Source organism: Ambystoma mexicanum, chromosome 6q, assembly GCF_040938575.1.
Source record: "Ambystoma mexicanum isolate Mex_15411 chromosome 6q, UKY_AmexF1_1, whole genome shotgun sequence".
Classification (NCBI taxonomy): Eukaryota; Metazoa; Chordata; class Amphibia; order Caudata; family Ambystomatidae; genus Ambystoma; species Ambystoma mexicanum.
This window is the reverse complement of record NC_090937.1, coordinates 1,421,475,574-1,421,501,308: the sequence shown is the minus strand read 5'-3', so window position 1 is coordinate 1,421,501,308 and position 25,735 is coordinate 1,421,475,574. Positions and strand designations below refer to the sequence as shown.

Sequence of the window (25,735 nt, the reverse complement as noted above, 5' to 3'; positions counted from 1 at the left end):
GCCGAGGGGAGGTCCAAGAGGCGGAGGTTGGAGTTGGACTCCTCGGCAGCAGAAGGGGCAGCTGGGACCCCACAGGGCCCAACGGAGGAAGATGGCACGGAGTCATCCAGGTTGGTGTGGGGTTTGGTGGAGGAGGAGGCCGTGCAAGCGACAGAGGCGGGATCTGGAGGTGGGGATTCCACTGGTGCTAGTGGTGCAGTGCAGGATTAGGGACAGGAGGCAGCACAGGCCGCCGCGGAGGTGCCTGTGTGCAATCCTGTCCCTGCTCCTGTCACTGCATCATCTTGCACCAGCGGGGATGCCTACCTCCAGACCCGTTCTCAGGGAGGGGATTGGCATACAACACCTGGCCTTCCTTTCCCTGCGGATGTGGCTATCCTGCACCAGGTTGAGCCTGTCCAGGATGAGGTGGCGTTGCGTCAACGGGCCATGCAAGCTGACCTGCAGTCTTTTCATGATGAGTCTGCACGTCTTCTCGCATGGCTCGTTGACCGCGTTGACCCACTGGGACAGCTCACCAGGGCTGGATTCCTCCGTTTCCTGGACCTTGTTCCGACCCCCTTCTCCACAGAACCCCCTATGCCCCAGTCGTCCTCCGTGCCATCTTCTCACCAATGTGTCACCTGGGTGCCCTGTGGAGCTGCCTCCGACCGTGCGGCCAGGCTGGTGGAAAACAGATCCCTGCCACAGTCGGGAGTCGGACGTCCAGCAGGGGTGGCCACATCAACGACTGCACCCCAGCTGGAGGAGGATGTGCAGGCACCATCGGACAGGGTACATGGACAGCAGCAGCTGCAGCAGCAGGAGGCTGTAGGTGGGAGCCACGATAGCTCGGGGCCTTCAACATCGGAGGGGCAGGCATCGGCCAGAGGGCAGGAGGACCCTGGACGGGCAGTGTCTTCCATGTGGCAGCGGTTGGGCCACGCCATAGATGCAGAGCCGCGGCAGGCGGAAGAGGCGCGGCTCACAATGGTCAGGGCGGAGAACTCCATGTGGAGGGCCCTGAGGCGGGCCGAGTGCCTCGAGGCAATCCGCAGGGAGTTGAAGGTGAACATGTCGGCGTCCCTGCGGACCCTCGGGGCCATGGAACAGGACCGCCTCCGGGACATAGACGAGGAGTTCGATGATGCCCTGGCCCGGAACACCACTTAGTGAGCCGCTGGACTGGCCCGCCGCCATTGTACATAGTTATTTAGTGATAGGTTTCCTTTATTGTTTATTTTTATTTGGAGTCGACGGACACTGCTCCACCTTTTGTATATACTTCCATTTTAGGTTTTTTTGTAGGTTTCATTTCTTCTGTTGGGATGATGGACCCTGAATACTTTGTACATAGTTGGACTTTGCATTTGGATATTTTTTTACTATGAATATTTTTTTCCATGGAGCAATGGTTTTCTATTTCTTTTTTCCCTTCATTTCCTTTTTATGGACTTGAACTTTGGAAGACATTTTTTGGATTATCATTTATTGATTTTATTTTGAAAAGGGACAGCCAGCTTAATTTTCTTTATTTTATACTTGTGTATATTGTTTAATTTTGATTGCCATTACTGTTGTTTTTAATACATTATTTTGATTTTTTCATTCTTCAATGTGTGGTTTCATCTCATTGTTTTCATGCATGTCATGATATGGGCTTTCAGGTTCACTTGCAACCATTGTGTGTGTGTGAGACACATGTGTTCATTTACATTGTTTCCATTGGAGTAGTATCATGGGCGCATGTAATACTTGGTTGTGTCTTTGGGCTGTGGTGGCTGGCCATGAGGCCCATGCTTGAGGATTGTCAGGGCCTGTGGGCAGGGGGACATGTGTGGGGGCCTGGTGGAGGCTGCCCCTGTTGGCTGGGGGGTGGGGGTGCAGGGGGACATGAGTGGGGGCCTGGTGGAGGGTGCCCCTGGATGCTGGGGGGTGGGGGTGCAGGGGGACATGAGTGGGGGCCTGGTGGAGGCTGCCCCTGCACTGCTGGGGGGTGGGGGTGGTGGGAGACATGAGTTGGACATGAGTGGGGGCCTGGTGGAGGGTGCCCCTGCACTGCTGGGGGGTGGGGGGGGTGGGAGACATGAGTGGGGGCCTGGTGGAGGCTGCCCCTGGTGGCTGGGGGGTGGGGATGGTGGGAGACATGAGTGGGGGCCTGGTGGAGGCTGCCCCACAGTCCTGGGGGGTGGGGTGGGTGGGAGACATGAGTGGGGGCCCGGTGGAGGCTGCCCCTGGATGCTGGGGGGTGGGGGTGGTGGGAGACATGAGTGGGGGCCTGGTGGAGGGTGCCCTGCACTGCTGGGGGGTGGGGGTGGTGGGAGACATGAGTGGGGGCCTGGTGGAGGGTGCCCCTGGATGCTGGGGGTGGGGGTGGTGGGAGACATGAGTGGGGGCCTGGTGGAGGGTGCCCTGCACTGCTGGGGGGTGGGGGTGGTGGGAGACATGAGTGGGGGCCTGGTGGAGGGTGCCCCTGGATGCTGGGGGGTGGGGGTAATGGGAGACATGAGTGGGGGCCTGGTGGAGGCTGCCCCTGCACTGCTGGGGGGTGGGGTGGGTGGGAGACATGAGTGGAGGCCTGGTGGAGGCTGCCCCTGCACTGCTAGGGGGTGGGGGTGATAGGGACATGAGTGGGGGCCTGGTGGAGGGTGCCCCTGGATGCTGGGGGGTGGGGGTGATGGGAGACATGAGTGGGGGCCTGGTGGAGGGTGCCCTGCAATGCTGGGGGGTGGGGGTGATGGGAGACATGAGTGGGGACGTGGTGGAGGGTGCCCTGCAATGCTGGGGGGTGGGGGTGATGGGAGACATGAGTGGTGGCCTGGTGGAGGCTGCCCTGCACTGCTGGGAGTTGGGGGTGATGGGAGATATGGGTGGGGGCCTGGTGGAGGGTGCCCCTGGATGCTGGGGGGTGGGGGTGGTGGGAGACATGAGTGGGGGCCTGGTGGAGGGTGCCCTGCACTGCTGGGGGATGGGGGTGGTGGGAGACATGAGTGGGGGCCTGGTGGAGGGTGCCCCTGGATGCTGGGGGGTGGGGGTGCAGGGGGACATGAGTGGGGGCCTGGTGGAGAGTGCCCTGCACTGCTGGGGGGTGGGGGTGATGGGAGACATGAGTGGGGGCCTGGTGGAGGCTGCCCTGCACTGCTGGGGGGTGGGGGTGATGGGAGACATGAGTGGGGGCCTGGTGGAGGGTGCCCCTGGATGCTGTGGGGTGGGGGTGATAGGGGACATGAGTGGGGGCCTGGTGGAGGCTGCCCCTGCACTGCTGGGGGGTGGGTGTGGTGGGAGACATGAGTGGGGGCCTGGTGTAGGCTGCCCTGCACTGCTGGGGGGTGGGGGTGATAGGAGACATGAGTGGGGGCCTGGTGGAGGGTGCCCCTGGATGCTGGGGGGTGGGGGTGATAGGGGACATGAGTGGGGGCCTGGTGGAGGCTGCCCCTGCACTGCTAGGGGGTGGGGGTGGTGGGAGACATGAGTGGGGGCCTGGTGGAGGCTGCCCCTGGTGGCTGGGGGGGGTGGGGGTGGTGCGAGACATGAGTGGGGGCCTGGTGGAGGCTGCCCCTTGTGGCTGGGGGGTGGGGGTGGTGGGAGACATGAGTGGGGGCCTGGTGGAGGCTGCCCCACAGTCCTGGGGGGTGGGGTGGGTGGGAGACATGAGTGGGGGCCTGGTGGAGGGTGCCCCTCAATGCTGGGGGGTGGGGGTGGTGGGAGACATGAGTGGGGGCCTGGTGGAGGGTGCCCTGCACTGCTAGGGGGTGGGGGTGGTGGGAGACATGAGTGGGGGCCTGGTGGAGGGTGCCCCTGGATGCTGGGGGGTGGGGGTGATGGGAGACATGAGTGGGGGCCTGGTGGAGGCTGCCCCTGCACTGCTGGGGGGTGGGGTGGGTGGGAGACATGAGTGGGGGCCTGGTGGAGGCTGCCCCTGCACTGCTAGGGGGTGGGGGTGATAGGGGACATGAGTGGGGGCCTGGTGGAGGGTGCCCCTGGATGCTGGGGGGTGGGGGTGATGGGAGACATGAGTGGGGGCCTGGTGGAGGGTGCCCTGCAATGCTGGGGGGTGGGGGTGATGGGAGACATGAGTGGGGGCCTGGTGGAGGGTGCCCTGCAATGCTGGGGGGTGGGGGTGATGGGAGACATGAGTGGGGGCCTGGTGGAGGCTGCCCTGCACTGCTGGGGGGTGGGGGTGATGGGAGACATGAGTGGGGGCCTGGTGGAGGGTGCCCCTGGATGCTGGGGGGTGGGGGTGATAGAGGACATGAGTGGGGGCCTGGTGGAGGCTGCTCCTGCACTGCTGGGGGGTGGGTGTGGTGGGAGACATGAGTGGGGGCCTGGTGTAGGCTGCCCTGCACTGCTGGGGGGTGGGGGTGATGGGAGACATGAGTGGGGGCCTGGTGGAGGGTGCCCCTGGATGCTGGGGGGTGGGGGTGATAGGGGACATGAGTGGGGGCCTGGTGGAGGCTGCCCCTGCACTGCTGGGGGGTGGGGGTGGTGGGAGACATGAGTGGGGGCCTGGTGGAGGCTGCCCCTGGTGGCTGGGGGGGTGGGGGTGGTGCGAGACATGAGTGGGGGCCTGGTGGAGGCTGCCCCTGGTGGCTGGGGGGTGGGGGTGATGGGAGACATGAGTGGGCGCCTGGTGGAGGGTGCCCCTGGATGCTGGGGGGTGGGGGTGATAGGGGACATGAGTGGGGGCCTGGTGGAGGCTGCCCCTGCACTGCTGGGGGGTGGGTGTGGTGGGAGACATGAGTGGGGGCCTGGTGTAGGCTGCCCTGCACTGCTGGGGGGTGGGGGTGATGGGAGACATGAGTGGGGGCCTGGTGGAGGGTGCCCCTGGATGCTGGGGGGTGGGGGTGATAGGGGACATGAGTGGGGGCCTGGTGGAGGCTGCCCCTGCACTGCTGGGGGGTGGGGGTGGTGGGAGACATGAGTGGGGGCCTGGTGGAGGCTGCCCCTGGTGGCTGGGGGGGTGGGGATGGTGCGAGACATGAGTGGGGGCCTGGTGGAGGCTGCCCCTGGTGGCTGGGGGTGGTAGGAGACATGAGTGGGGGCCTGGTGGAGGCTGCCCCACAGTCCTGGGGGGTGGGGTGGGTGGGAGACATGAGTGGGGGCCTGGTGGAGGCTGCCCCTGGATGCTGGGGGGTGGGGGTGGTGGGAGACATGAGTGGGGGCCTGGTGGAAGGTGCCCTGCACTGCTGGGGGGTGGGGGTGGTGGAAGTCATGAGTGGGGGCCTGGTGGAGGGTGCCCCTGAATGCTGGGGGGGTGGGGGTGGTGGGAGACATGAGTGGGGGCCTGGTGGAGGGTGACCTGCACTGCTAGGGGGTGGGGGTGGTGGGAGACATGAGTGGGGGCCTGGTGGAGGGTGCCCCTGGATGCTGGGGGTGGGGGTGATGGGAGACATGAGTGGGGGCCTGGTGGAGGCTGCCCCCGCTTCCGGGTGGGTGGGGTGGGTGGGAGACATGAGTGGGGGCCTGGTGGAGGCTGCCCCTGCACTGCTAGGGGGTGGGGGTGATAGAGGACATGAGTGGGGGCCTGGTGGAGGGTGCCCTTGGATGCTGGGGGGTGGGGGTGATGGGAGACATGAGTGGGGGCCTGGTGGAGGGTGCCCTGCAATGCTGGGGGGTGGGGGTGATGGGAGACATGAGTGGGGGCCTGGTGGAGGGTGCCCTGCAATGCTGGGGGGTGGGGGTGATGGGAGACATGAGTGGGGGCCTGGTGGAGGCTGCCCTGCACTGCTGGGTGGTGGGGGTGATGGGAGACATGAGTGGGGGCCTGGTGGAGGGTGCCCCTGGATGCTGGGGGGTGGGGGTGGTGGGAGACATGAGTGGGGGCCTGGTGGAGGGTGCCCTGCAATGCTGGGGTTGGGGGTGGTGGGAGACATGAGTGGGGGCCTGGTGGAGGGTGCCCCTGGATGATGGGGGGTGGGGGTGCAGGGGGACATGAGTGGGGGCCTGGTGGAGGATGCCCTGCACTGCTGGGGGGTGGGGGTGATGGGAGACATGAGTGGGGGCCTGGTGGAGGCTGCCCTGCACTGCTGGGGGGTGGGGGTGATGGGAGACATGAGTGGGGGCCTGGTGGAGGGTGCCCCTGGATGCTGGGGGGTGGGGGTGATAGGGGACATGGTTGGGGGCCTGGTGAAGGCTGCCCCTGCACTGCTGGGGGGTGGGGGTGATGGGAGACATGAGTGGGGGCCTGGTGGAGGGTGCCCCTGGATGCTGGGGGGTGGGGGTGGTGGGAGACATGAGTGGGGGCCTGGTGGAGGGTGCCCTGCACTGCTGGGGGGTGGGGGTGGTGGGAGACATGAGTGGGGGGCTGGTGGAGGCTGCCCCACAGTCCTGGGGGGTGGGGTGGGTGGGAGACATGAGTGGGGGCCTGGTGGAGGCTGCCCCTGGATGCTGGGGGTGGGGGTGGTGGGAGACATGAGTGGGGGCCTGGTGGAGGGTGCCCTGCACTGCTGGGGGGTGGGGGTGGTGGGAGACATGAGTGGGGGCCTGGTGGAGGGTGCCCCTGGATGCTGGGGGGTGGGGGTGGTGGGAGACATGAGTGGGGGCCTGGTGGAGGCTGCCCTGCACTGCTGGGGGTGGGGGTGGTGGGAGACATGAGTGGGGGGCCTGGTGGAGGGTGCCCCTGGATGCTGGGGGTGGTCGGAGACATGAGTGGGGGCCTGGTGGAGGGTGCCCTGCACTGCTGGTGGGTGGGGGTGGTTGGAGACATGAGTGGGGGCCTGGTGGAGGGTGCCCCTGGATGCTGGGGGGTGGGGGTGATGGGAGACATGAGTGGGGGCCTGGTGGAGACTGCCCCTGCACTGCTGGGGGGTGGGGTGGGTGGGAGGCATGAGTGGGGGCCTGGTGGAGGCTGCCCCTGCACTGCTAGGGGGTGGGGGTGATAGGGGACATGAGTGGGGGCCTGGTGGAGGGTGCCCCTGGATGCTGGGGGGTGGGGGTGATGGGAGACATGAGTGGGGGCCTGGTGGAGGGTGCCCTGCAATGCTGGGGGGTGGGGGTGATGGGAGACATGAATGGGGGCCTGGTGGAGGCTGCCCTGCACTGCTGGGGGGTGGGGGTGATGGGAGACATGAGTGGGGGGCCTGGTGGAGGGTGCCCCTGGATGCTGGGGGGTGGGGGTGGTCGGAGACATGAGTGGGGGCCTGGTGGAGGGTGCCCTGCACTGCTGGTGGGTGGGGGTGGTTGGAGACATGAGTGGGGGCCTGGTGGAGGGTGCCCCTGGATGCTGGGGGATGGGGGTGCAGGGGGACATGAGTGGGGGCCTGGTGGGGGGTGCCCTGCACTGCTGGGGGGTGGGGGTGATGGGAGACATGAGTGGGGGCCTGGTGGAGGCTGCCCTGCACTGCTGGGGGGTGGGGGTGATGGGAGACATGAGTGGGGGCCTGGTGGAGGGTGCCCCTGGATGCTGGGGGGTGGGGGTGATAGGGGACATGAGTGGGGGCCTGGTGGAGGCTGCCCCTGCACTGCTGGGGGTGGGGGTGGTGGGAGACATGAGTGGGGGCCTGGTGGAGGCTGCCCCTGGTGGCTGGGGGGTGGGGGTGGTGGGAGACATGAGTGGGGGCCTGGTGGAGGCTGCCCCTGGTGGCTGGGGGGTGGGGGTGGTGGGAGACATGAGTGGGGGCCTGGTGGAGGCTGCCCCACAGTCCTGGGGGGTGGGTGGGAGACATGTGTGGGGGCCTGGTGGAGGCTGCCCCTGGATGCTGGGGGGTGGGGGTGGTGGGAGACATGAGTGGGGGCCTGCTGGAGGGTGCCATGCACTGCTGGGGGGTGGGGGTGATGGGAGACATGAGTGGGGGCCTGGTGGAGGCTGCCCCTGCACTGCTGGGGGGTGGGGTGGGTGGGAGACATGAGTGGGGGCCTGGTGGAGGCTGCCCCTGCACTGCTAGGGGGTGGGGGTGATAGGGGACATGAGTGGGTGCCTGGCGGAGGGTGCTCCTGGATGCAGGGGGTTGGGGGTGCAGGGGGACATTAGTGGGGGCCTGGTGGAGGGTGCCCCTGGATGCTGGGGGTGGGGGTGCAGGGGGAAATGAGTGGGGGCCTGGTGGAGGCTGCCCTGCACTGCTGGGGGGTGGGGGTGATGGGAGACATGAGTGGGGGCCTGGTGGAGGCTGCCCTGCACTGCTGGGGGGTGGGGGTGATGGGAGACATGAGTGGGGGCCTGGTGGAGGGTGCCCCTGGTTGCTGGGGGGTGGGGGTGGTGGGAGACATGAGTGGGGGCCTGGTGGAGGCTGCCCCTGCACTGCTAGGTGGTGGGGGTGATAGGTGACATGAGTGGGGGCCTGGTGGAGGGTGCCCCTGGATGCTGGGGGGTGGGGGTGCAGGGGGACATGAGTGGGGGCCTGGTGGAGGGTGCCCCTGGATGCTGGGGGGTGGGGGTGCAGGGGGACATGAGTGGGGGCCTGGTGGAGGGTGCCCTGCACTGCTGGGGGGTGGGGGTGGTGGGGGACATGAGTGCGGGCCTGGTGGAGGGTGCCCCTGGATGCTGGGGGAGGGGGTAATGGGAGACATGAGTGGGGGCCTGGTGGAGGCTGCCCCTGCACTGCTGGGGGGTGGGGTGGGGTGGGAGACATGAGTGGGGGCCTGGTGGAGGCTGCCCCTGCACTGCTAGGGGGTGGGGGTGATAGGGGACATGAGTGGGGGCCTGGTGGAGGCTGCCCCTGCACTGCTGGGGGGTGGGGGGTGGTGGAGACATGAGTGGGGGCCTTGTGGAGGCTGCCCCTGGTGGCTGGGGGGTGGGGGTGATGGGAGACATGAGTGGGGCCTGGTGGAGGCTGCCCTGCACTGCTGGGGGTGGGGGTGATGGGAGACATGAGTGGGGGCCTGGTGGAGGGTGCCCCTGGATGCTGGGGGTGGGGGTGGTGGGAGACATGAGTGGGGGCCTGGTGGAGGGTGCCCTGCAATGCTGGGGGGTGGGGGTGATGGGAGACATGAGTGGGGGCCTGGTGGAGGCTGCCCTGCACTGCTGGGGGGTGGGGGTGATGGGAGACATGAGTGGGGGCCTGGTGGAAGGTGCCCCTGGATGCTGGGAGGGTGGGGGTGGTGGGAGACATGAGTGGGGGCCTGGTGGAGGGTGCCCTGCACTGCTGGGGGTGGAGGTGGTGGGAGACATGGCTGGGGGCCTGGTGGAGGGTGCCCCTGGATGCTGGGGGGTGGGGGTGATGGGAGACATGAATGGGGGCCTGGTGGAGGCTGCCCCTGCACTGCTGGGGGGTGGGGGTGGTGGGAGACATGAGTGGGGGCCTTGTGGAGGCTGCCCCTGGTGGCTGGGGGGGTGGGGGTGGTGGGAGACATGAGTGGGGGCCTGGTGGAGGCTGCCCCTGGTGGCTGGTGGGTGGTGGTGGTGGGATTCATGAGTGGGGGCCTGGTGGAGGCTGCCCCTGCACTGCTGGGGGGTGGGGGTGGTTGGAGACATGAGTGGGGGCCTGGTGGAGGCTGCCCCTGGTGGCTGGGGGGTGGGGGTGGTGGGAGACATGAGTGGGGGCCTGGTGGAGGCTGCCCCACAGTCCTGGGGGGTGGGGTGGGTGGGAGACATGAGTGGGGGCCTGGTGGAGGCTGCCCCTGCACTGCTAGGAGGTGGGGGTGATAGGGGACATGAGTGGGGGCCTGGTGGAGGGTGCCCTGCAATGCTGGGGGGTGGGGGTGATGGGGGACATGAGTGGGGGCCTGGTGGAGGGTGCCCTGCAATGCTGGGGGGTGGGGGTGATGGGAGACATGAGTGGGGGCCTGGTGGAGGCTGCCCTGCACTGCTAGGAGGTGGGGGTGATAGGGGACATGAGTGGGGGCCTGGTGGAGGGTGCCCTGCACTGCCGGGGGGAGGGGGGGTGGGAGACATGAGTGGGGGCCTGGTGGAGGGTGCCCCTGGATGCTGGGGGGTGGGGGTGATGGGAGACATGAGTGGGGGCCTGGTGGAGGCTGCCCCTGCACTGCTGGGGGGTGGGGGTGGTGGGAGACATGAGTGGGGGCCTGGTGGAGGCTGTCCCTGGTGGCTGGGGGGTGGGGGTGGTGGGAGACATGAGTGGGGGCCTGGTGGAGGCTGCCCCTGGTGGCTGGGGGGTGGGGGTGGTGGGAGACATGAGTGGGGGCCTGGTGGAGGCTGCCCCACAGTCCTTGGGGGTGGGGTGTGTGGGAGACATGAGTGGGAGCCTGGTGGAGGCTGCCCCTGCACTGCTAGGAGGTGGGGGTGATAGGGGACATGAGTGGGGGCCTGGTGGAGGGTGCCCTGCAATGCTGGGGGGTGGGGGTGATGGGAGACATGAGTGGGGGCCTGGTGGAGGCTGCCCTGCGCTGCTGGGGGGTGGGGGTGATGGGAGACATGAGTGGGGGCCTGGTGGAGGGTGCCCCTGGATGCTGGGGGGTGGGGGTGGTGGGAGACATGAGTGGGGGCCTGGTGGAGGGTGCCCTGCACTGCTGGGGGGTGGGGGAGGGTGGGAGACATGAGTGGGGGCCTGGTGGAGGGTGCCCCTGGATGCTGGGGGGTGGGGGTGATGGGAGACATGAGTGGGGGCCTGGTGGAGGCTGCCCTTGCACTGCTGGGGCGTGGGGGTGGTGGGAGACATGAGTGGGGGCCTGGTGGAGGCTGCCCTGCACTGCTGGGGGGTGGGGGGTGGGAGATATGAGTGGGGGCCTGGTGGAGGGTGCCCCTGGATGCTGGGGGGTGGGGGTGATGGGAGACATGAGTGGGGGCCTGGTGGAGGCTGCCCCTGCACTGCTGGGGGGTGGGGGTGGTGGGAGACATGAGTGGGGGCCTGGTGGAGGCTGTCCCTGGTGGCTGGGGGGTGGGGGTGGTGGGAGACATGAGTGGGGGCCTGGTGGAGGCTGCCACTGGTGGCTGGGGGGTGGGGGTGGTGGGAGACATGAGTGGGGGCCTAGTGGAGGCTGCCCCGCAGTCCTGGGGGGTGGGGTGGGTGGGAGACATGAGTGGGGGCCTGGTGGAGGCTGCCCCTGCACTGCTAGGAGGTGGGGGTGATAGGGGACATGAGTGGGGGCCTGGTGGAGGGTGCCCTGCAATGCTGGGGGGTGGGGGTGATGGGGGACATGAGTGGGGGCCTGGTGGAGGGTGCCCTGCAATGCTGGGGGGTGGGGGTGATGGGAGACATGAGTGGGGGCCTGGTGGAGGCTGCTCTGCACTGCTGGGGGGTGGGGGTGATGGGAGACATGAGTGGGGGCCTGGTGGAGGGTGCCCCTGGATGCTGGGGGTGGTGGGAGACATGTGTGGGGGCCTGGTGGAGGGTGCCCTGCACTGCTGGGGGGTGGGGGGGTGGGAGACATGAGTGGGGGCCTGGTGGAGGGTGCCCCTGGATGCTGGGGGGTGGGGGTGATGGGAGACATGAGTGGGGGCCTGGTGGAGGCTGCCCCTGCACTGCTGGGGGGTGGGGGTGGTGGGAGACATGAGTGGGGGCCTGGTGGAGGCTGCCCCTGGTGGCTGGTGGGTGGTGGTGGTGGGATTCATGAGTGGGGGCCTGGTGGAGGCTGCCCCTGCACTGCTGGGGGGTGGGGGTGGTTGGAGACATGAGTGGGGGCCTGGTGGAGGCTGCCCCTGGTGGCTGGGGGGTGGGGGTGGTGGGAGACATGAGTGGGGGCCTGGTGGAGGCTGCCCCACAGTCCTGGGGGGTGGGGTGGGTGGGAGACATGAGTGGGGGCCTGGTGGATGCTGCCCCTGCACTGCTAGGAGGTGGGGGTGATAGGGGACATGAGTGGGGGCCTGGTGGAGGGTGCCCTGCAATGCTGGGGGGTGGGGGTGATGGGGGACATGAGTGGGGGCCTGGTGGAGGGTGCCCTGCAATGCTGGGGGGTGGGGGTGATGGGGGACATGAGTGGGGGCCTGGTGGAGGGTGCCCTGCACTGCCGGGGGGTGGGGGGGTGGGAGACATGAGTGGGGGCCTGGTGGAGGGTGCCCCTGGATGCTGGGGGGTGGGGGTGATGGGAGACATGAGTGGGGGCCTGGTGGAGGCTGCCCCTGCACTGCTGGGGGGTGGGGGGTGGTGGGAGACATGAGTGGGGGCCTGGTGGAGGCTGTCCCTGGTGGCTGGGGAGTGGGGGTGGTGGGAGACATGAGTGGGGGCCTGGTGGAGGCTGCCCCTGGTGGCTGGGGGGTGGGGGTGGTGGGAGACATGAGTGGGGGCCTGGTGGAGGCTGCCCCACAGTCCTTGGGGGTGGGGTGTGTGGAGACATGAGTGGGAGCCTGGTGGAGGCTGCCCCTGCACTGCTAGGAGGTGGGGGTGATAGGGGACATGAGTGGGGGCCTGGTGGAGGGTGCCCTGCAATGCTGGGGGGTGGGGGTGATGGGGGACATGAGTGGGGGGCCTGGTGGAGGGTGCCCTGCAATGCTGGGGGGTGGGGGTGATGGGAGACATGAGTGGGGGCCTGGTGGAGGCTGCCCTGCGCTGCTGGGGGGTGGGGGTGATGGGTGACATGAGTGGGGGCCTGTTGGAGGGTGCCCCTCCCTGGATGCTGGGGGGTGGGGGTGGTGGGAGACATGAGTGGGGGCCTGGTGGAGGGTACCCTGCACTGCTGGGGGGTGGGGGAGGGTGGGAGACATGAGTGGGGGCCTGGTGGAGGGTGCCCCTGGATGCTGGGGGGTGGGGGTGATGGGAGACATGAGTGGGGGCCTGGTGGAGGCTGCCCTTGCACTGCTGGGGCGTGGGGGTGGTGGGAGACATGAGTGGGGGCCTGGTGGAGGCTGCCCTGCACTGCTGGGGGGTGGGGGGTGGGAGATATGAGTGGGGGCCTGGTGGAGGGTGCCCCTGGATGCTGGGGGGTGGGGGTGATGGGAGACATGAGTGGGGGCCTGGTGGAGGCTGCCCCTGCACTGCTGGGGGGTGGGGTGGTGGGAGACATGAGTGGGGGCCTGGTGGAGGCTGTCCCTGGTGGCTGGGGGGGTGGGGGTGGTGGGAGACATGAGTGGGGGCCTGGTGGAGGCTGCCACTGGTGGCTGGGGGGTGGGGGTGGTGGGAGACATGAGTGGGGGCCTGGTGGAGGCTGCCCCGCAGTCCTGGGGGGTGGGGTGGGTGGAAGACATGAGTGGGGGCCTGGTGGAGGCTGCCCTGCACTGCTAGGAGGTGGGGGTGATAGGGGACATGAGTGGGGGCCTGGTGGGAGGGTCCCCTGCAATGCTGGGGGGTGGGGGTGATGGGGGACATGAGTGGGGCTGGTGGAGGGTGCCCTGCAATGCTGGGGGGTGGGGGTGATGGGAGACATGAGTGGGGGCCTGGTGGAGGCTGCTCTGCACTGCTGGGGGTGGGGGTGATGGGAGACATGAGTGGGGGCCTGGTGGAGGGTGCCCCTGGATGCTGGGGTTGGTGGGAGACATGTGTGGGGGCCTGGTGGAGGGTGCCCTGCACTGCTGGGGGGTGGGGGGGTGGGAGACATGAGTGGGGGCCTGGTGGAGGGTGCCCCTGGATGCTGGGGGGTGGGGGTGATGGGAGACATGAGTGGGGGCCTGGTGGAGGCTGCCCCTGCACTGCTGGGGGGTGGGGGTGGTGGGAGACATGAGTGGGGGCCTGGTGGAGGCTGCCCTGGTGGCTGGGGGTGGGGGTGGTGGGAGACATGAGTGGGGGCCTGGTGGAGGCTGCCCCTGGTGGCTGGGGGGTGGGGGTGGTGGGAGACATGAGTGGGGGCCTGGTGGAGGCTGCCCCACAGTCCTGGGCGGTGGGGTGGGTGGGAGACATGAGTGGGGGCCTGGTGGAGGCTGCCCCTGCACTGCTAGGGGGTGGGGGGTGATAGGGGACATGAGTGGGGGCCTGGTGGAGGGTGCCCCTGGATGCTGGGGGGTGGGGGTGATGGGAGACATGAGTGGGGGCCTGGTGGAGGGTGCCCTGCAATGCTGGGGGGTGGGGGTGGTGGGAGACATGAGTGGGGACCTGGTGGAGGCTGCCCCACAGTCCTGGGGGGTGGGGTGGGTGGGAGACATGAGTGGGGTCCTGGTGGAGGCTGCCCCTGCACTGCTGGGGGTGGGGGTGATAGGGGACATGAGTGGGCGCCTGGTGGAGGGTGCCTCACACTGCTGGGGGGTATGGGGGGTGGTAGACATGAGCAGGTGTGCAGGGTAGTCCCCTGTTTTGTGGGCTGCCTGCAGGGGCCGTGGAGGGTGTACAGGGAACACCTGTGAGGACCCACCCAGCCTAATCGCGTGTGTAACTTCCCGCGCACCCCTGTAATACACGTACCCAGCCAAATCGCGTGTGTAACTTCCCGCGCATCCCTGTAATACACGTACCCAGCCAAATCGCGTGTGATAATTCCCGCGTACCCCTGTAATACACGTACCCTGGCTAATCGCGTGTAAAACTTCACGCGTACCCCTGTAATACACGTACACTGGCTAATCGCGTGTAAAACTTCCCGCGTACCCCTGTAATACACTTACCCTGGCTAATCGCATGTAAAACTTCCCGCGTACCCCTGATATGAACGTTACCCGCTTTGCGTTTCTTGTTTGGCAGCCCTGTAAACTGGTCCAGTGTTAGCGCAGCCCTTTGCGATGATTTAGCGATTTTGATGGCTTTTCCTTGCGCGAGGGCGTTCTTGGGGGCGTTACTGGCGCTGCTGCAGGGTCGCTGCAATACTCTGCGCCACAGCTGGTTTGGGAGCCTAAAATCCATGAATACGCTGTGCGCGGAAATCGGTTTTGGCGCACACGCCTGGCGCAGACAATCGCACGCGGACACTCTGCGCCAGCCGCTTGCGACACTTTTCTGCGAAATTCTATGAATTACCCTGATAGTTTTTGGCAATTTCTAATTATTAGATTTAGTGGTAGGGTCGGATAGAAGTAGGTTTTGGACTGAGGACATTTTTCTTTGGAATTTTGACGACTGACGAGCACCCTTAGTTAGTTTGGTTAGGTAGGGAACATTCCCATAGCAATAGGGTGAGTCTGACTCCTCCTTCTTCGCTGCCAAAGTGAACTGATATAAATGTAGCCAAAGAGCAGCCTCTGCCTGTTTCTGTCTACAAGCATCGGATATCCTTACAAACCAGAGCATATAGGCATCAATACAATTATGGCAGAGCAGAAAAAAAATTTGGTAATGCATTGGTAACTCTGTTACCATTGTATTGCCAGTCGCATTACTGCACAGCCCTACTACAACTCTGGTGGTGAGGCAGAGGAAAAACATCAAGCAAAATGCTGGAGCTAATTCAGCTGCCTTACTGCCGAAGATTGGCAACATCGGCAGAATTACTGCACGTGATCATTTTTCCAAACTTCCTATGGAGTCCTATGGACTCCATAAATGGGGACCACCATCTACAGGCTACCTGGCCAGATTGCCCTCTTCTTCTCAGAGATTTCTGACCTCTCCACTTCTCTCCCTCCCTCTACCTCTCATCTTCTCCTACTCTGAGACTTTAAAATCCACCTGGATGCTTCTAATCCCTCTCTGTGGCTCTTCCGCTACCTCTGCGACACTCTCTCTCTGTCCATTCAAGCCTCTGGTTCGACACACTTTGGCGGGCATACCTTGGATGTGCTCATCTCCTCAGACATCCCCCTCTCAAACCCTCTCACCACTCCACTCTCTTGTACTGACCACTTCCTGCTATCCTCTCACTTGAAGCTCACTGTCCCCCAGGCAAAGCCCACCCCAGCACTGCCACTCACCTTCTCGGTCATCGAGCCCATAAAGTGTGTCTCATTGGGTGCCTTTGCCTCTACCTTCTCTGCTCCTCCTATGCCTGCGGCTGATTCACACTCTGACACAGCCCTCTCTAACGTGCACCTTTCTATCTCCAACACTCTGGATGGCCTTGCCCCTGTCATGAGAATCAGTCTGAATCCTACCTCCAAGTGCAACTCTTGGTATGGGCCAACCTTGGCACCCTGAAACACAAGTGTAAGGTGGCTGAGAGGAAGTGGAGGTCATCAAGCGCATCCTCTGACAAACTGGCCTACCACCAGCTCCAAAGGCAATACAGACTCTCTGTCCTGTCAAAGAAGAGAGACCACATCCAAGCCTGCATCTCTGCAACACGGCCAAACTCTTTAAAATCTGCAAGGGGCTGGCTAATCCTTATGCAGCCTCCATCTCTCCTGTTCCCTCTCAGGCCCTCTGTACAGCTGGCTTCTCACTTCACTTCTAAAACTCAGGACATCCTGTCCTCTCACTTCTCATACCCCCCCCCCCTACCTCTCTCGGCCCCCCTCTGACCACCTCTGCCTCTCCTCCTTTCCCCTCTTTCTCTCTGATTACACTTGACAATGTTTCTAGACAAGTTCGATCTATGAAAGTGTTGTCTAAGCAGGTGCTCCCCTGCTCCGCCATAACCTTCAAGGACCACATTGACACGCTCACTCCAGCCTTGGCTGATTTCTGCAATCACTCTTTTGCCAGTGGAACTTTATCCTCTCTCCTCAAGCACTCCCTTGTGCACCCCCTCCTAAAAAAGCCTTCTGCCGATCCTACCTGTCCGGCAAACTATTGCCCAATCTCCATCACTCCTTTCCTGGGCAAACTCCTGGAAAAGCTGGCCATCTCCCATCTTACTCTCCACACTGAATGTGTTGGCTGTCTGACCATCAATCTGGCTTCTGAGTAGCCAGAGGCACAGAACCTGCTCTCCTGAACACATGTGAAGACCTGCTCACTAATCTCAATTCAAGCCTTCCCTCTGTCCTCATCCTCCCTGACATTTCCTCTGCTTTTGACACAGTCAATCATGCCAACCTGATCAATCGACTCCATGACAACATGGGCATCACGGCTCAGGCCCTGGAGTGGTTGACCTACTTCCACCTGGACCGACCCTCCAGGTCCAACTTAGGGCCTTTCTCTCCACCACCTCTCTCTCCGAATGTGGGGTTCCCCAGGGCTCTAACCTTGAATGTCTACTTGGCCCCTTTGACCCATCTGATTTCCAACCTCTCCTCTAACTTTCAGTGTAATGCGGATGACGCTCAGCTCTCTTTCAGGCTCTCCTCAGCCTCCTCTCCTCTCTCGCTCATTCCTGACTGTCTATTCACAATTCAGGATTGGTGTGCCTCCAACGATCTCTGCCTTAATGTCACTAAGACTAAGATCCTTGTCATTGGGACTCCTGCTTTCACTTTCCCTTTCTCACTCTGGTCGCCCTCCTTGGGCCCTCTTCCTCCACCTTCTTGTGAGGCAAAAAACCATGGCATAATCTTCAACTCTCTCCTCCTCCCCTCATATCACGGACATTGCCAAGAAGTCCCACTTCCAGCTGCATCTCCTCAGAGGTATTCTTCTTTTTCTCACTTTCCCCCAGAAGCTCATTGTCTCCAGAGCCCTGGTTCTCTCTAAGCTGGACTATTGCAACAGCCTCTTTCTCAATCTGCCTTCCTCTACTCTCCGCCCTCTGCAACTAATCCAGAACAGGACTGCAAGACTTATCCTTGGCATCAAGCCCAGGTACTGCATCTCTCCAGCCCTGAAATCTCTCCAATGGCTCCCGGTGGCTGCAAGGATCAAGTTCAAGGCCTGCTGCATCGTCCACAAGGCTTTCTGGGGCCGGGGCCCGCACTACAACCAACTCTCTCTTCCTAAATACCTTCCTTCTCAAGCCCTTCGCTCTGCTACCTCCAACAATCTGAGGGTCAGGGGCTTCTCCAGGCAGAGACTGGGGGGTAGATCTCTCTCCTCTGCAGGTGTTTGCCTGTGGAACAGCCTCCTTGCACCTCTCAAACTTGAGCAGGATCACCTGTAGTTCCGAAAGTAGCTCAAGAACTTCCGTTTCTCCTCTGCTTCCTCTCTCTCCCTCCCCTGATGACCTACCTGTATGCTGCACTGACTGGTTGCTAGCTACCCTCAGAGTCACTCCGGGCACCAGGTTCCTCCAGCCTCAGGCCCTACAGTGCACTAGGGGATTGTAACTTGAACCTCTATAGTCCCTACCTCCTTGCACTTACCCAGGGCCACACTGTGATGGCTGCACTTACTCAGAGCATTGCTGCCCTGATTGCCCTGATTGCCCTTCCCCCTTCCCTCACCCTGGCACTGCCCCTTCCCTACCCCATGCACTTTGTGTTCCGCACTTGCACGATCTGAATGACACAAGGCCAAGTAACATTGTTTGTTTTGTACTCCCTCTGTCTTCCCTCCCTTGTCTTGTTGCTCCTAGAAACACTTGTATACAAGTGCATTATAAATGACTTATCATATCATGCCACCATTCATAATCTGGCGGTAATTCTACCAGACCAAGTGGTGGTAAGAGTAATTCCGTTTGGTGGCATTCTGTCAGATTTACAGTGGAATACCGCCAAACTTGTAATGAGGCCCATAGTCTCTGTCTATGCAAACAACGGTGTTGAGATTGAAAAGATATTTGAATACAACTTTGCAGAGTGTTTTGAGTATTATGATTCCTCTGAATTGTGAGAAAACTGATGGTGATATCCAGAGACTTTACACAGATATTATCTTCTCAAAGACATCTTGGTGTTCTGCTTATAACTATGCTACTGGATTATTTCTATTTGTGATTCATCTTCTTCTCCTTATTCACATATGCAGACATCAGTAACCATACCAGACTCTGCTTAGTCATCTGATGAGCGATCCAAATAACAACTACTATTATATACATGCTTAGTTGGTTTTCCTAGTTTTATCTCTATATTCGGCATGTCCCCTTTTTGAGAACTTGTGAGAACTGACTGAGCTTTGAATTTATAATGTGCAACTGTATCCAGTACCAGTTATCAAATAATCTTTTCCAGTTAAAGTAATATGCTGACAATGGTTTGCAAAAAAGATGTTCCCATGTCTTCTAGTGCTGTCTCGCGCTCTCACTATTGACACCAGCACATCCTGTCACAAATCACAAGGTCCTAATCCATACCGTTGGTTTGAAAGTGAAACCGCCTTTTTGAATGCAATATGAGAGTATGCCTGCATTCAGAATCTTTCTGATTGCTGGTTCTGCACTCAACTTCCAAATGACCTGGCTTCAAGTTTTCCTGTCGCTCCTGTTTCTTTTAACTGGAGTGACAACTGCAGTGACTGAAAATAGGCTTCTGGACTGAAGGGTCCTGAGCACTGCTCCGAACATCATTCACAGATTGAATTTTCAGGTTCTCCCAACTTCCTTCTAGGCCAGCTTCAACATAAACCTGCTGCACTACATTTGTACTCTCCTGCTGCAGGCCTTTCTGGCTACACTAATAAGGGTTCTTTGTTTATGGGTGTTAGGGAGAATTAGCAAAAATGTGCTAATTCCCTTCACCTTAGAGACCCCCAGCCTTTGCTGGATTTTGAGGACTTGATTTTTTTTTTACCTGGAGAGAATGTGATCCTTTCTTCCACTCTCTCATGTGTTTTGAAATGCGTTTTACTCTTGTGTTTTCCTTGGTTATGGAGTTTTAGACCACTCCATAGGCATAATCTTTTAATTTGTGTCACACAGCACCCTCTGCAGTGGCACAGGGAAACCTTTTCAGGCTTTCCCAAGGTTTAAATACCGTTTCTGGGATAAACTACAGTTTCCCAGAGTAAGTAATGTGAAATTGACTTTACTAGTCTTTTTAAATTCCTAGATCCAGCACACCCTATCTAATAGAGTGCTGGAGGGGTTACCTAGTATCCCCTGTGTCTAGATACTCATGATTTTTCCCGACCGTGAACAGGTCCCGGTCTTCTTTTTTCGCCATTTCTTTGTGGAAAGGTCCTTCTAGAGTTTTGCTCTGCGTGCCAAACCAGGTTTGGTTACTTTGAAAATTCGCCTTTGGCGGGCTTCAGGAGAGAAGACCGTCTCTGGCGCCTAAGTGTCTGGGGTGGACAGGAAGTGAGGAAGGTGCCCGAAACTCCCTGTGCTTAGTCTCCTAGGAGACCCAAATGCACTCTGTGGTGATTGGCTGGCTGGCTGACTGTCCGGCAAGGACAGCCACCCTGCTGGGTGAGTGATAGCTAGGCTGGAATGAATGGGAGAGAACTGAATAAACAGCAAATTTCTTGGCTTGGAAGGCAGAGTCGACCACTGGACCAAAAGAACCGAAGATGAGCTTGAAGAGGACGGCTGCTGCAACTCCTGGAACATTGGTTTGCCCAGCGAAGCCCTGCTGTAGGTCCGAATCGCTAAGTTCATCTCGACAGAGAAGCCCTGCAAGGACGACTTCTCCCTTTGAGTTGGTGGGACCAATCAACTCGACACTAAGCCACCTGGATACCATTCTCAGAGCTGGTTGTATTTTCCTCAGAGTGCCGCAGGAAACCGAATAACCAGGTAGAGGGATACCAGTGTGTATGCTTGACTACAGCTAACGGAATTGAAGATTTGCCAGTTGCCAGCTTTTTGACCAGTCCCAGTGCAGTGCAGGAGTCCCCCGACGTTCTCCCTCTTGTCCCCACGACTGAGGCCCAGGAACAGTGAGGTCTGCAGGAACTGCCAGGAACCGAGGTCACCAGCTGCATCTTTTTCTTCATTTGTAAAGGTACTGTAAAACCAGACTCAGAGTACCTACCTCTCGCGGTGATAGTGCTTGAAGCTTTCCCAATTTAAAGGCCTAATCAGCTTGTGAGCCAACATATGATTCTTCTTTTTACAAACTATTCCTGAGAACTTTGGCAAAGACTTTTCCGTTTATCTACCAGAACTGCTTTATCCTATCCAAGACTTTAGCCCATTGACTTTGGCCTAGTCTATTGAATTGAATTGACTCTTCTGGTGAACTCAAAATATCTGCACTGCCTAAGAAATAATTGTATTCTTTGCCTATGCCTTTTTGGTCCTCCTTCAAAGTATTCTGAATTCCTCAGAAACTTACAGGGTAATTCATAGAATTTCGCAGAAAAGTGTCGCAAGCGGCTGGCGCAGAGTGTCCGCGTGCGATTGTCTGCGCCAGCCGCGTGCGCTAAAATCGTTTTCCGCGCACAGCGCATTCATGGATTTTCGCATCCAAAACCAGCCGTGGCGCAGCGTGGCGCAGCGACCCTGCAGCAGCGCCAGTTACGACCCCAAGAACGCCCTCGCGCAAGGAAAAGCCTTCAAAATCCCCAAATAATCGCAAAGGGCTGCGCTAACCCTGGGCCAGTTCACCGGGCAGGCAAACAGCAAACGCCAAGCGGGGAACGTGTATTTCAGTGGTTCGCGGGAAGTTCCACACGCGATTGTCCTGTGTACGTGTGCATCAGGAGTGCGCGGGAAGTTCCACACCAAAATCAGCAGGGTACGTGTATTACAGGGGTGCGCGGGAAGTTCCACACGCGATTAAAGCAGGGTACGTGTATTTCAGGGGTGCGCGGGAAGTTCCACACGCGATTGGCCCCGTGCGAGCAGGGTACGTGTATTCCAGGGGTGCGCGGGAAGTTCCACACGCGATTGGCCCCGTGCAAGCCGGGTACGTGTATTTCAGGGGTGCGCGGGAAGTTCCACACGCGATTTCATCAGGGTACGTGTATTTCAGGGGTGCGCGGGAAGTCCCACACGCGATTGGCCCAGTGCGAGCAGGGTACGTGTATTCCATGGGTGCGCGGGATGTTCCACACGCGATTTCAGCAGGGTACGTGTATTCCAGGGGTGCGCGGGAAGTTCCACACGCGATTTCAGCAGGGTACGTGTATTTCAGGGGTGCGCGGGAAGTTCCACGCGCGATTGGCCCAGTGCGAGCAGGGTACGTGTATTCCATGGGTGCGCGGGAAGTTCCACACGCGATTTCAACAGGGTACATGTATTTCAGGGGTGCGCGGGAAGTTCCACACGCAATTTCAGCAGGGTATGTGAATTTCAGGGGTTCTGGGGAGTACTACACGTGAATTGGCTGTGTGGGTCCTCCCAGGTGTACGCTCGACAACCTCCACGGCCCCTGCAGGCAGCCCACACCACGGGGGACTACCCTGCACCCCTGCTCATGTCCCGCAGGCAGCCCATCCACCATGGGCATGCCCCCCAGCCAACCCACATGTCACCTTGCACTACTGATCAACAATGCATGTCTCCCACCACCCCCACCCCCCAGCAGTGCAGGGGCAGCCTCCACCAGGCCCCCACTCATGTCTCCCAGCACCCCCACCCCCCAGCCACCATGGGCATCCCCCACCAGGCCCCTACTCATGTCTCCCACCACCCCCACCCCCCAGCCACCATGGGCATCCCCCACCAGGCCCCCACTCATGTCTCCCACCACCCCCACCCCCCCAGCAGTGTGGGGCACCCTCCACCAGGCCCCCACTCATGTCTCCCAGCAACCCCACCCCCCAGCCACCATGGGCATCCCCCACCAGGCCCCCACGCATGTCTCCCACCACCCCCACCCCCCCCAGCAGTGCAGGGGCAGCCTCCACCAGGCCCCCACTCATGTCTCCCACCACCCCATCCCCCAGCCACCATGGGCACCCTCCACCAGGCCCCCACTCATGTCTCCCACCACCCCCACCCCCCAGCAGTGCAGGGGCAGCCTCCACCAGGCCCCCACTCATGTCTCCCACCATCCCCACCCCCCAGCAGTGCAGGGGCAGCCTCCAACAGGCCCCCACTCATGTCTCCCACCCACCCCCACCCCCAGCCACCATGGGCATCCCCCACCAGGCCCCCACTCATGTCTCCCACCCACCCCCACCCCCCAGCCACCATGGGCAGCCTCCACCAGGCCACCACTCATGTCTCCCACCACCCCCACCCCCCAGCAGTGCAGGGGCAGCCTCCAACAGGCCCCCACTCATGTCTCCCACCCACCCCCAGCCCCCAGCCACCATGGGCATCCCCCACCAGGCCCCCACTCATGTCTCCCACCAACCCCCACCCCCCAGCCACCATGGGCAGCCCCCACCAGGCCCCCACTCATGTCTCCCACCACCACCCACCCCCCAGCAGTGTGGGGCACCCTCCACCAGGCCCCCACTCATGTCTCCCACCACCCCCATCCCCCAGCCACCATGGGCACCCTCCACCAGGCCCCCACTCATGTCTCCCACCAGCCCCACCCCCCAGCAGTGCAGGGGCAGCCTCCACCAGGCCCCCACCCATGTCTCCCAGCACCCCCACCCCCCAGCAGTGCAGGGGCACCCTCCACCAGGCCCCCACTCATGTCTCCCAGCACCCCCACCCCCCAGCCACCATGGGCAGCCCCCACCAGGCCCCCACTCATGTCTCCCACCACCCCCACCCCCCAGCAGTGTGGAGCACCCTCCACCAGGCCCCCACTAATGGGCCCTATCACCCCCACCCCCCAGCATCCAGAGGCACCCTCCACCAGGCCCCCACTCATGTCTCCCACCACCCCCACCCCCCAGCAGTGTGGGGCACCCTCCACCAGGCCCCCACCCATGTCTCCCACCACCCCCACCCCCCAGCAGTGCAGGGGCAGCCTCCACCAGGCCCCACTCATGTCTCCCACCACCCCCATCCCCCAGCAGTGCAGGGGCAGCACCACCAGGCCCCCACTCATGTCTCCCACCACCCCCATCCCCCAGCCACCATGGGCACCCTCCACCAGGCCTCCACTCATGTCTCCCAACCACCCCCCGCCACCATGGGCATCCCCCACCAGGCCCCCACTCATGTCTCCCACCACCCCCACCCCCCCAGCAGTGTGGTGTCGGGGGGAAATTCTGCCGGGGTCGGCCGGGCCGTCCGCAGACCTCCGGGCAGGGAGGCCCCAACACCTCCCGTATATCCCAGGTGTGAGATAGAGTATGAGACGCACACAAGGAGCAAGGCGACTCTGCTGTTTATTATGCAAACGGCAGGGATGGGTCAAGGAGCGTACGCGTTCGTCCTGACACACACATAATCGTGGGGCTCGCAGGCCCTTTTTACTACCTTATGACGCGCTACTTGCGTCACTTCAGAAAGTTAACAAAAAACCTATCGCCACTCTTAATTGGTTGCTCGAGTGGTAGGGTTAGTATAGTACACATATAGAGAATGATATTAGTGGTCAAGGTGTAGTCAGGTGGTATATCTGGGTTGTCCCTTCAATTAGATACATAAGAATTGTTACATGAAGACCCCTGAGGATTGGCTAATGTTACTGACGTCTGAGATAAGAGCCCCATGTTCTGATTGGTGCATCCGTGAGCTCCCCAGCCTGGGACCACCGTTGTTCCCAGCTCTCGGTGTACCTGTGTTTGCAACAATGTTTCAATATGGGTACATGCAGACAATGTGAGGATTTATTCATAGGTGGGAGCTGACCGTTCCCACTGTAGCAGGTGTCCATTGAGCCTTTCAAGTGTCCCGGCCTGTGTCTCGTAGTGAGGGACCCAGACGCCCTTTCTCTCCTGGGTTTTGGCATCTCGTCAGGTTCGGCTTGGTCACGTGAGGCGGGACCGTGTTTGAGGCAGAATTCTGCACAATTAATATTGTTTTTCCACTGTGTGTCTGGTTTAATTTGTAGATATGATTTTAACGTTGGTACGCGGAGTGCGAGGTTGCAACATCGTGCCTTGGCTGGTTGCTCCACCAGGCTCATTCTGCAGGATCAGCAACCTGACTTTTGCTTTGTTAATGTCCACGGAACTCTTGCTTGAGGCCTACTTGGGCCTGGTGCATAAGTGATCCATTTCGTGCATGGGTGCTTTAGATTATAGTGGCATATATTTCCATGACCAATATCGTGTTTCCATTATACCTCTCATGGTGGTAACGGGTTTCAAGGGAAGCGTGAGCAAGCGTTATAGATGAGTTCATGATGCGTCTTGCGTTTCTGCACTCTGAAAGCCTATGTAAAAATAATAAAGATGCACGTCCGTGAATATGCCTGTCGCCTACGTCAGAGCACTGAGTATGTTCTTCGTGTAGATTGGTGTGGAAATGTTAAGTGTGTATATTTGTACAGATGTGCTTCCCGTCGTCTAGGTCGTCATGGCATCTCTAACGACGTGTGGTTTTTAGTCTAGCTGATCGGAGCCGCAGGTGTCGGCATGGCCAGTGCGGGCTGCTGGGCAGGCAGGTGGACACATCCGTATGTTCCTGTACCAGGGTACCTGGTCGTCTGGTAACTGGACAAACTCTTCTCGCGGCGGGTGTCTGGGCCGTGACCCTCTAGGCCAAGCGCGAGAGGTGAAGGACGGGAGCATGGTCTTCCATTCTCCCACTTCAGTCCCCCCTCTGGTCGACTTGTCGACCACAAACATATCCTTCTCGTTATCTCCTCTTACTCTCCATATCTTAGTTATCCCTCCGAGATGTCCATAATGGTTCACATGATCTTCAAATGACCAATACATGTATTCACATGTTCCTCCAGGAGTACAGTATACCCATCTTCCTATGTAGCTCCTGGGGTTCCTTGGATTCTCGATCTTCACTGATGGTGGGTCTAGATGATTGGTGATGATTTGGGTGCGCAACTTCTCCCTTTCTTGTATTATCACACCTGTATGCTGGCCGTCATCTGTTGGCATTAAGGGGTGCATTCCCACCATTTCCAGCAACTCGTCAGTCGTGCGTGCCTTCCGGGCCTTCCAAAATCTAATTATGATCAGGGCAGCTCCAGCCAAAATAGCACATCCCACTATTATTTTCAGTCCATCTGACAGCCAAGATGGCATCCATGACCATAATAGTGAAAACCAGCTCTTATCCTTGTTTACACCGTTACTTTCGTCCATCATTTTGGAGTGCATCTGGGCCAGTTGTGAAACTGCTTCTGTCAGTGTACCATTGTCAGCATCGTTGGCAGGTACTGAACGTGCAGCAAGATTGTCCTATTTTTGCACAAACCCCTCCTTCCATTGCTGTGAGAAGGTCCAATACATATCTGTTCTGGAGTGCTACCATCCTGACAGCTCGCAGCTCCTCTTTAATTGCGTTGAACCCATTTACTGTTGAATTGATGGTCATCATTAGTTCCCACCTG

General features: G+C 61.1%; 1 protein-coding gene across 1 annotated transcript in view; it reads right to left on the bottom strand.

The window, feature by feature from the left end:
• POLN (DNA polymerase nu) overlaps positions 1–25,735 on the bottom strand; it is a 1,535,958-nt gene that overhangs the window by 166,795 nt on the left and 1,343,428 nt on the right. The window lies entirely within an intron of this gene.